We start from the raw sequence: 12,114 nt of genomic DNA, 5'->3' as shown, positions 1-12,114 counted from the left end.
GGGGAGAGGGGGAGTTAGGTCTGGGTCTGGGTCTGGGTCTGGGTCTGGGTCTGGGTCTGGGTCTGGGTCTGGGTCTGTCGTATTCGGCGCTACCTCGTCGGCCTGGAGGAGCCTCTCTGCCGGGCATCCCCTCACCCTCCAGCTGCGTAAACGGTGTGGGGCGGCTCACGGTACCCTGCCCCCCACAGGAGTATTCTGGAAGGCCTGGGCCGTGCCCCGGTTGGCCACTGGCGAATGGAAAGCTTTCCTCTGTTGTTGCTGCAGCCTGAGAAACTTTGGAGTGGCAGTGTGAATAGGGGCGTCTTTTGGTGTTAGAAGCTGAAAAGTGAAAGGAATGTCCTGCTTGGAGCAGGTGGCTGTGAGAGCTGCCGTGTCCCACGGTTTCTGGGAGACCGAAAGGTGAAACACAGGTATTTTGTACGTGTGATACAAAGAGCTTCACATAAGCGTGTCTTCCCGTGGGTTCTGGAGAGAGAAGGCTGCTGGAGGAAGGACGGGAGGATATGCCGGTGGTGCAGAGCCTGGAAACTGAAAAGTGGAAGCCTCGACCTGGCAATGAAGCCCAGTATGGGATGTGAAGAGAGACTGAATGAGTTGGAGTGTGGAGTGCCTCTGTCTGAAAAGGCAATCCTTTGTGTTTGTTAAAATGTAAAACCTAGGGAGGAAGAAGGTAGTCTATGAAGAGGTGAATTTAAGGCAAATGCTGAAGGGTTGAACAGTTTTCCTGTCTGAGACTTGATGGAGGGTTGAATAGTCTTTTGGTAGATCTGTTGAAAGGTTTTAATTTGAGCGTTACTTTACTCCTGGGATGAACAGAGAGCAGAATGAATGAGCCTGTAGGCCTTTGCTGCCTTTGACTCCTGTGGTCATATTAAATGCACCTGCAGCAGTCTTGCTGTGGCATAAATAAATTGAATTCAAACAGAGGCGAAAGGACATAATTTAACTTAAAAAAAAATTCCATTTGGAGATCTTTATTAATAGAATATAAAACTCAAATTCGCACTTTGAAAGAGACTTAATGTTTGGCAATCACTGTAAGCTTATGTTGTTGTTCAGATGCCTGTTTGCACTTATATCTACAATAACAACTTCCAGGATATGAATTCTTTAGACTGGGCAAATTTGCTGTTATTTGCCATATTGCTTGACAGTACTTCACGATGATGGCAAGCCCAAAACTATGACAAGCTTTATCAGGGTGCTTATAATCTCAGGAATCAAAATTCTCAAAGCATTTGACATGAACTAGCTAGACATAAAAATTGATATAATTATGCATTAATCTTTAATTGAGAATGCATTTTGGGGATTTTATAGTAGAAACTGGGGGAGGAAGGTATATTGAAGCTTGAAATTACTGTGATCAAACAACAGCAGGAGCAAACTTCCAGACTGTTGGCTTTTTGGCAGCAATCCTATTCTGGTCCTCTTCAGACGATTCTGACTGCAGTGGTTCACATAGAGAGAAGGTATTTTCTTGAACAGTACTTTGGGAAGCCACAGTAGTCACTATGACCTGTTAATCCTCAGTAAATACCCCCCAACCAGTGCAGTATCTCTACGCTACGTTCTGTGACAAACACTTGAGCATTGTCTGATTTTTCCTTTAGTTATCTTTATTTATGGGTGGATTTTTGTGTTTAGATTGTCTCCACCGTAAGACCTGGAACATCCAAGATACCTGTGCACCTTACAACAGTACTACAGCATTTCTGCCTGCCTTGTAGGCAGCATCAGAGGACAGTGATTTAAAAACTAGGTTCTCTTCAGTCTGAAAACATGTGAACATGCTTCTAATCCAATTATATTTTCAATAGGAAAGTACAAATTCAATGTAATTTTCAAACTCCTTCCTGCAGCATGTGCCCTTCTGTTGTTTTATGGTACTCTCTGTTAAGTTAGGTGTAACAGCTCATCTGCCCACCCACAAAGAAGCACCAAGAGACAGTGTCGGGGGAGGGAGAGCCCAGATAATCCCCTGCCCTGGATACTCCCAGGCTCATCCCAGGCCTATCTCCACATCCCAGAGGAGTACAGAAAACAACTGCAGGCAGGAATCCAAACCGGAGACTCCCAGGAATGAAACTAGGCCCTTCCCAGGGCTGTCCCAGGAGAGTCTCAGCCCCGCCTCCCATTTCCAGGTGTGAAACCCATCTCCATGAGTCACTGGGAGCAGCTCTCTGGATCACCTCTAAAGTGCTGCCAAAGAGAGGAACACATGATGGGAGGTAGGGGAAGAGCATTTTTGGATTGCACAGGACTTTTTGTAGGATTTATTAGGGGAGGAACCAAAGGCAGTAAAAGGAAGGGATTAGGTGATAATGGCAGAGGGACAAGTGTGGGGAAAAAAAGGGCAAGAGAATAAAAAGGCTGCATGAAAATAATTGGCTTTTGGAATACGTTGTTTTGGAATACATTGTAGCAATTCAGCTGTTTTAGAGTCCCCCCCCCTCCCAAACATGCTCCATTGTTTTTTCCACAAATAATACAAAATGCAGCAGATTCTGTGTTCTGAAGGCCTGCCTTTTAGATCTCTGCATGAATTGGTCTTCTGTTATTTTCATCTTGCTTTAGCCAGAATCAAGAATCCTATTAAAAATACTTAGAATCATAGAATACTTTTGAGTTGGAAGGGACCTTTAAAGGTCATCTAGTCCAACCTCCCTAGAAACACAAGTTGTGGGCTCTGTGCAGGCTTACTGAATGAAATGCAATACCCTGTTACATGTAGGAAGTTTGTTGATATAATGGTCCCACCTTGCCATCAGCTCTCTGCATTCAGCTGCTCATAATTACGACCTCGGTAAGGGCCAACTTTGTGTTGAAATGTATCCTGTTCTTTTTTACCTTTGTGTATGTGCATGTGGGTATATGGTCTATAGGAATTCAAATTCCGTATTGTATTGTGTCACGCAGGTCATGCAGCCTTTTCAGTGTAAAACAGAGCAGCACAAAATATGAAATATATTTTGGCAGCTCCACAGGCCCTGAGACCATTTTAGAGCACCCATTCAGTAAGGCACAACATTAACTGAGATACCAGATCTGCTGCAGAAGCCTAAGATTCCCTCACTATAGCGGGCATATAGTGCAGCAGATGCTCTAATTTTTAAGCCCCTCTGATGCCATGAGCCCAAGACTGAGGTATGAGTTTGAGGAACTTCCTTGACTTTAGACACTGATGTTACACCTCGGTGAAGTTCCTCCAGTGTGGAGAATGACATAGCTTTAGATGTCAAATTTGGCTTTAGGGCGTGTCCTGTTGGGTCAGCACAGTTGCAGCCATACGGCCAACACAAAGTTGGGCCTTCTGGTCAAAGGTTTTCTCAAAAAGCTGAAACAGTAAAATGAGCCACTTGGGCTTCATGTCAAGGTAGGTTATCTTTCATCCGCACCGCTCTACTGTTAGGCCTGTTCTGACCCACTACCTAGTTCTTCTCTGGTCTTCTTGTTGCTTTCTGGTCCTGCTACCCAGATGTTATTATTTTCACAGCCATGTTCAAGTCCAGGTCTTTTCACAGTCATTCTTATCAGATAAGCTAGTGAGGAGGAAAACTCCAAAGTCCCTTATAGAAGTTTTTGTGGTGTTAGTCCAGTTTGTCCCTTTAGCTGTCTTTTCTGCCTAAAAGGTAGACTTTCAAAGCTGCTGAGCTTTTTCAGGCATGTTGTATTAGCCTTTTGTTGCATGACAAAGCTGCTTCTTGTCACACAAACTGTAATTTCTCCTGCGTGTTATAGCATAGTTTCTTTTTTTTTAAGTCTTACTAGTAGTGCTGAGCCATGAGACCAACTGAACCAGTAGATTTAGAATGAGATATGTTAAAATCCTCACAACCATGAAACATACATTTAGTTATAATAGTGGTTATATAATGTTATATGCAGTTACTTTGTAACAAAGGTGAAAGAGATGGTTTAAGACTCTTGATACACATTTAATCAGCCCAAATGCTCCTCTACTGTAATGTATCTTATTAAGTTAGTTCAGTGGTAAAAGGTATGCAATATAGAATGATGGAGAAATCAAAGTAACAGAGCCTCAAAAGTTCTGTTAAAAGAATATTACTGAAGTTATTCATCATATATAGAAATAAAGATCAGACTTCTGGTAGAATACTGTCCAAAATAACAGATATTGGAAAATCACATCTGTCTAGAAATTAGGATTTTGTTTATGAATGTGCCAAGATGATGCAAGGATAATACCATATAGACATTTCACAGATTTATGGATATTGTTCCTGGTCCAGTCGTACAGAAGCAATTAGATGCAGTAAATTTCTGAGAGGAGAAAAATACAATGGGTGAGGCTGCTCTGCACTAGAAAATAGTCATAGCACCGCAGCCCTGTTCTGTCTTTCCTTGATCCTCTGGACATGCATCTGCTGTGGTTTCAAATGGCTTGGGCTTTGCAGGCAGACGTGGCAAGACTAAACCAATGACTCCCTTGTCTACAGCCACAGGCCACATGAGTGCTGGAGATTTCCCGTGGTGAGGTCTAAACTCAACATTTCTGTACAAGAGTCTGTTTGGAAGGTTTGGAGGTCACTGCAAAAGCACATGGCCCCTTTGTGGATGGATAGTGTTGTTTCCAAGGGGACAGATTCCTTATGGTACTCTGATCAGTGAGAAAGAAAGACGTTTCTGATTAATTGACTAGAGAAGGTGTAAGATAAAATGAGTGGAATTTCCTGAGAAATTTCCTGATCAGGAGCAGGGTATTATCCAACATATATGTTCCCATTTTGCCTTTCCTAACTTAGATTACTTGAACAGAGTATTACAGAGTTCTCCACTTTCTCTGTAAATAAATGCATTTTGTGGAATAGGATAAAAGGAGAATTTAAAAATAAATGAAAGGCTATATTTCTCCTGTTGAGAGTGCTATTAACACTTGTAGGATATTTGTATGATTTCTGAAGCTTAAACTATAGATCTGCTCATTGTATGCTTTAAATACTAGACATTTTAATGGCTCATTAAGCTAATATATGTATGGGAGAATAAAGGCTGCATTATTCTTAGTTAATGTAATGCAGTTTTAGAGACAAAAGTATTATAGTATTCAATATAATGAAGTCAGTAGGGTCTCCTCCCCTTTGCTGAGATTAATTCACACAGAGAAAAGGAATTGATAGGTATTTTATTCTGCCCCAACTGAAGAGCTACATTAGAGTCTCAAACAGAGTTACAGGCAATGTAGCTGACTCCTTTAACCCCAGCCACGTCCATTGGCACATTCGCAAACCAATGTTTTACCACAGTGCATAAGACTCCCCTTATTAAGAAGAATGGTAACTTGGCATGCCGTATAGCACTGATTCTAGTCCATCTTGCTGCCAGAAGCAAATACGTTTTGACTTCACTAAGATGTCTCTTGTTTTAACCAGGGACGTGCTTTTACAACCCATATGCCAAATTCCTGATGAAGTTATATGAAATTCTCCTTGGCTAAGATCAAGGCCTTTAATTCAATTAAACAAGTCTGTGGTGTTTACGTGCTTTAATGAATTTAAATTATCTTTATGGATTATGTTTTATGTAAATGAAGATTTTCTGATAAGCAGAATGAGTCCCTGAGTTACTGGCCAGATACTGTTATCTCTGGTATACTGAATAATGACTGACATTTGTTATAGTTTTCTCTGGAATTATCCCTGAGATACGCAATTTCAGCTTAAGTAACTGTATTTCCATGAAATGATTGTTAGATGCCTCTTGGAAACTTTGCTTATTTAGAAGTAATAATTTATTTATGTGTTTGTTTATTTTGCTTAGTGTGCCAGGCACTAGGAACTAACAGCTATAAAACTGTTCCCAATGTGAAAATAAGGTCTTGGGAATATGATTCTCTGGCTTTACTGATTAGCTAAACATTGTACGTGTTTAGCAGACTGGGAGAAAGAGGATGGACTTGCAAAAACTTTAAATATCATGAAAAATATTATAAAGAGACACACTTACCTGTATATCTGTAAAAGTGACAGAGAAGATGAGTTGTAGTTAATACCAGAAAACCAGAAAATTTGAGATTCAGTTGAGTGAGTAAAACTGAATCTGGTGCTGTTGTCAACACAGGCTTCCAAATGAAAGGAGAATCATTTACTGTTGTTTGAAATTTGAAAGTGGGAGGTTGGTAGACTTCATTAGATTTCTAACACTATCTTAAATAGCTGTTGTGACAGGCAATACCTCTGAACATATGCACGATAACAAAGTAGTTTGCCCTGATCAGACATATCACAATGAACGTTGAATTAATTTGCAACATTAATACACTCCTAGAATTAGAATTTTACTCATTCAGAGCTCTAGATACATTGCTGACAGTCCCTGTAATTTAATTCTGGAGAAGTCATGATTAGAAATTCCAAGGAGAACAAGACATGTTGATTATACAAAAATCACTTTTATTGTTAACTGTGGGGAAATACTGAACTGAAACATTTCTCACAGGAAGCAGAGGTAGCTGCATATTTATGCAGTGGTGCCTCTTTAAATTTGTTTTTCCTTTGTGCATTTTCGTGGGTGAGAATGGGGGCTCAGACATGAAAAACAGTAGCTACTCTCTTCTGTTACTGTTTAACACCATAGAATTGATTTTTTTTTTTTTGTATCTACTAAGCTCTTTATTTATTTTGGATTGCTAAGAATCTTATTTTGTCCTCCCCAAGAAATGCAGGTAACTTTTGATTTAGTTTTGAAATATTTCATAGAAAAATGAGAGCTTTTCTTCAGTCCTTACTAAGGTAAACATACCTGTGGAACTTGCTTGAAGTCATTAAACAGGGCTTGCTTATATGGTCCTGATGAGAAGTGGGGTCAGGCAAGCAGGAGTGGGTAATAATTAAAGCAGCAGTTCTACTGGTGTTGCAATAAGAAACTTCCTAGTTTGGAGATGGAACATTTCATGCCAGAATGAAATCAGTGAAGTCTACGTGTGATTTAATTTCCTGCCAGGAATATAAGCCTGATAGCAATCACAGTCACGTGCAGGTCTTAACGCTTCCATTTTTCTGTGCACATGGAACATGATATGCTGGTATACAACTTCTTTTGGTTCAACTGTGGATTAGAGCTGTGGGAACTGTGAGATCCTCCTTTCTGCTGTGCCTCGGTGAACTGAGCAATCTCTTTAGATTGCAGCTATATTGTAGCACATATGTGAGGTATTGCAGGGTTTTGGTTTGCAGACTACTGTGCTAAGACACTTCCAGATTCCATCTATGCTGTATCTGTGTATAAGTGTTTGTCTGTATATGTCTGTGGAGTTGATAGCTCGAGCGGTCATCAGGCTTGCAACTGGAAGATGAGTCACAAATAGAAGATGTTTCTGTCATGTATCATCCTGGTAAGGGATTGGGGAACTGAAGACAGTTCCTTTCTAAGAATGGTACAATTATGCTTACTTCTTTATATATTTTCATGAAATCATTAAACCAACAACAGTAAAAGATTAAAATGGAAACAAATGGTAAATACAGGCAGTTCCTTGAGTGGCTGAGCTAATAAATTCTACTTCTTTATAGACCTGTGTTTTGTGGTTGGATGCCTCAATGTTTAATAAGGTAGAAATACTTTCTGCAGTTGAGACATTCATAACGGCTCTTTTCACTCTGGATTATCCACAGTGTAAGCAGAATAAAGTTCACTTTGAACCTTTTTCCTTAATGAATGCACTAAGTTGTAATAATCTTTTAAGAAGCTTTTTTAACTTTAATAGCATGGATATAGATACTGTGCTGATACTTCACAGTCGACAGCTCATCTCTTGCCATCTAGTAGAAACAAATTGACATGGGAAGAGATTATGAAGAATAACTGCAAATTGCCATTTGAAAACTGTATCATAAGAGCAAATAATAAAAATAGATTTCTTCTGTGAAGTAAAACAATAGTTTCATTAGTAGTTTAATTAACAGTGAGTGACAACATAACTCATTGTGAATTTTTTGCAGTAGGAATACCTAAATGGTAATTTAGTAGATATTAGCAATAAATTGTTGCTGTGCTGATTTCCGGTTTGGGATAATCTGTAGAAAACAGAAGGATGAAGGGTGGGAAATAACAAAACAAATCATACTTATTTATTACAATTTAAAAAATTATTCCTTTTGGCACTGTTCATGTTTGATTTGCTTTTACTTTCTGCAAATAAGATGTTTTTATATTTACAGTAGTTCAACATGATTGAATGCTTTTAAAGATACAGATTAATGCATTTGAAGGCACATTGGTAATTAATAAATGGTTTTGTCTCTCTGGCCTTGTTCCTTCTGGTCCTGTCTTCATTAGCAGAAAAAATATGTGTTCGTAGTTCACCTGTAGCAACTAATACCAGATAAAATCCTCATTAAGACAAAGCCAGTTTGTAGTTTTAAGCTAAGTTAGGAGCTCTGAGTAAACTCTTGTTCCTTCTGGGCTCTCTGATGTTGTTGACTAACAAAACTGCAGACTGTTTTTTCTCATTGTCTGATTAATGGTGTCTGTTTTCACTCTGTCAAACATCAGTAACTTTGGGTGTCTAAACAGTGAAAGTCCTCTGATAAATTAGTTACCATGAGCCAATAATGCAACTATTTTATATTTTCACAGGGAGTACGTAACCTTCTTGTTTGTGCAGTACTTTTTTTCCAAAAAACTGAAAAGAAAGAATTTTGTTAATGTAGAGTTAAACTTTGAATCATTTAGATACTCAAAACTGCCACTAAAGCAGGTTCTCAAGCTTCATTGGCTCATAGTACCTTGTTCAGTAGTAGGATTTTATTAACACATAATTACAAAATATAAAAAGTCCTGGTGTGGATAAGGGAGCTATAGTTTTCATAGATATTGAGTCCTTATGATTGGATTTCACGTTGATCAGGGCTTCTTGTATAATGCTGGTTACCTATAGATGATGGCTTTGGGAGGACTGACTAGAAATCAGTCTGGTTTTAAAAGTAAGCATTGGAAGATGCTTAGATTCCAGGTCTGTGCTGGAGGTCAGGATGTCCTTCCCTCTGGTTGAGGAACCATGCTGCAGATTTCTAGTTACAGGATCCAAGTGAGGGCCATGTCCCCTTAGATAATCCATGAAGACAAAAGAATGGGCTCAGTCCCTTCCAACCCCAGCCAACAGCCAGGGGTCGAAGGAAGGGCATTAATCGAGGACAGCCTTTGAAGCCTGATCTAGGGGCTTTCAGTGACAATGTCAAAGTTCCCTTTTTTTTTTTTTTTTTTTTTTTGTTTTAGTGTAGAACAAAAATAAGAGTCAAAACCTCTGTGTTTCTTGCAAGATGCAGTTATGATTTTGATTAGTGTTTTCATCGTGAACTAATGAATAAAAAGTAACTTTACATTTTGCAATTCTGGTATCATTTCAGTGTATGACTGAGGAGAAAATAGTCCTGAAATATTGAAAGGTGGCTGCTTACTTACCTGAAACTGATTTGAAAATTCAGTGCCTGTTTATGAAGGTAGTTTCAGTTGTGGATTTTGGGGTGCCCATAGATTAAGTCTGCTGGTATTTCAGTGCTTGGATGAAAACCTGTAGGTACTAAAAGTGCTGTATGAAAGATAATTTGAGTTATTTTACTGGTGAAAATTTTATTGGCTGACAGTCAGGTCTATTAATAACTGCTCTTGAATATATCCATTAAAAGTTGATATTTCATTTGGAGAAAGCTACAGTTTAGACAGTTAAGTATGTAAACTCTTTTCAGAAGACGAGGGCCTGGAAACCAACTTGCTGTCTTGACAGAGAAGTAGTGATTTTTTTTGTAGGTACTTTCACCATTTGCTTATGCAGTTGAAGCAATTGAGGCCTGTGGTCTGAGATACTCTGAATGAAACCTTTAAAAAACACCTAACTCACTACATAATACGATATACTATATTTTCCCCACCCCCAAATTTCTGTCTTTAGGATAGAAGAATGGACATTAATTTCTAGAGACCAAAAAATGGTCTGAACAAATTTTACTTTTGATTTAGTTTTTTTCTACACTCAATTAAAATTTGCATTCAGAAAGTCAGCAGAAGCATGATTTAAGCCTATACAGTAAATTAAGTTTTAACATAATGATATCCTGACTATTTAGGTTGTTTTCTTTCCTAATATTTATGTTAGAAATGCTTGGAGTTTCCTCTGAATAGATTAGAGAGAGGTGCTTTTACGGTAACCTGCTGGCATCTCAGTACTTTGTCAGTATGATCTCTATGACTTGCTCTATTCCCAGGTCTGCCAGAAGTATTTCTTTCTTTAGGACCTGATGCCAACCATGTATCACATTTGCAGCTTCGCATGAAATAGTTTGCCTGCTTTATAGCTGCATTTGTGTTCAGCTGCAGGTGAGATTTTCTGTATTTTCTTGCTGTCATCAAGTCCATTCCATTCTTAGGCTGCTATGGAGTTGGGATGAGATGCTGAGGTGCTAGATTTTTTTTTGAATGAGCTCTACAAGAAAGAAAAGAGGGAGAGGAGAAGATGGGAGAAGATGAACTAGCTAGAACAGAAAGATCTCCTAATCTCATGGCATGATCAAAGAGATTTTTAGCTGTGTCTGAACTATGGTGGTGTATCCTGGTCCCTTGACTATCCAGACTCCGCAATTATTGGAAAATGCTCCCACTCTTGTTTCTCCTGCGTGTCTGAGTCTCCTTTCTGTGCAGTCAAAATTCAGATGGTCAGAGGATTTACACAAAGCCCAGATCTTGCTGCAGTGTAGAACCATGGGGCAGCTGGAATGAGCACCTAGAACTGCAGTTTTGGAGATACTTTTGGGTACCATGGATAGATGTGTGGGCTGCAGACTGTTTGGTTATTGAATAATATATAAAACTCAAAATCCTTTCTTTAAAATGCAATTATTCAGATCAATGCCAAGAAGAATAGACCAAGAGAAGCAAGAAGAAGGATGTGGGTTTTGTTTTTAAGGAAAGAGGAGGCTGGGAATGTGTTTGAGGTAGAACAGGAAGATGGAACAAATTTAGATTTATGTACAGTGCTACACATTTAGAGAGGGAACTCTTAGGTTAAAAGCTGAAAGGGGAGAAGTTCTGCAGTGCAGTGAACTGTATCTTGAGGTATGTATAGCACAATGGGATTGTGAAGCTAAAGTGTGCCTCTAAGCTCTCTCATAATAACTACAACCAGCATGCTCACCAAAGGGCTGAGTTTGGTTCTCTTTTTATTTCATTGTAATACTGTTCAGATGTGGAAATTAAGAAATAGCTTTCCATTTTGAAGATGAGGAAATCATATTCCTTACTGTCTGAATGGTAGACATGCTCTATTATTGTTGCATTTGCAGCAAAACTTTGCCTGTGAAAAAAATAATTAGTTATTTCCATGACTCATCTTGAAGCAGAAAAATAATTGCCAGTGCAATGTAACATTTTCTCTCACAGTTTTTGGGCTATAAAATATTGGTCCACTTTAGGCAAAAAGGTGCTGACGTCCAAGCTAGGTTGGTGCTTATAAGTTGAACAAGAGATTGGATTATCTGCCGCCTCTGAATATAAGGCTGAGGTACCTAGGCTTCACTATCCATAAAAAGACTGCTAAATCTTTCCATGCTTCTGCTTTCCATCCTGCAGGCAATAATGTTTACTCATCCTGGCAAAGGTATTTGAGGTCTCATTATCTATGACTGTGCGAGTAGTAATTAACAGTAATGCTGAACAGAGAGGAAAAAAAAAAAGGCTTAGAAGTACTGTATTTAATTTTTTTTTCAACTGGATTCTGACTTTATTTGCATAGCCAAATAATTTATTTCTGTACACGCTGTCTGCCAGAGATTCCTGCATAATATTGTCAAGTAATGAAATCTAAAGACACTATGGATTATTGTTTTGGTATATATGCAATGTTCAATGTAAAGTGGTTTCATGCAGAGAACTGAAATGAGACACAGATGGTTCATTTACACATTTATTTACTATCCTGCTTATTCTATCAGACTGAAATGGAGAACAATGCATTTATTTTACAGACATTTGACATAAATTAAACAGATATTTTGATGTTGAACATTTGTACAGACTACAACATGCATATTAATATGTAGATTGGTGCAGAGATATTTAGTTGATCAGCAAAATCTAGTATGACAAAAATAATAATCACAT

This window comes from Chlamydotis macqueenii, chromosome 2 (assembly GCF_036417535.1).
Source record: "Chlamydotis macqueenii isolate bChlMac1 chromosome 2, bChlMac1.mat, whole genome shotgun sequence".
NCBI classification, from domain to species: domain Eukaryota; kingdom Metazoa; phylum Chordata; class Aves; order Otidiformes; family Otididae; genus Chlamydotis; species Chlamydotis macqueenii.
Note: the sequence above shows the minus strand (reverse complement) of the source record.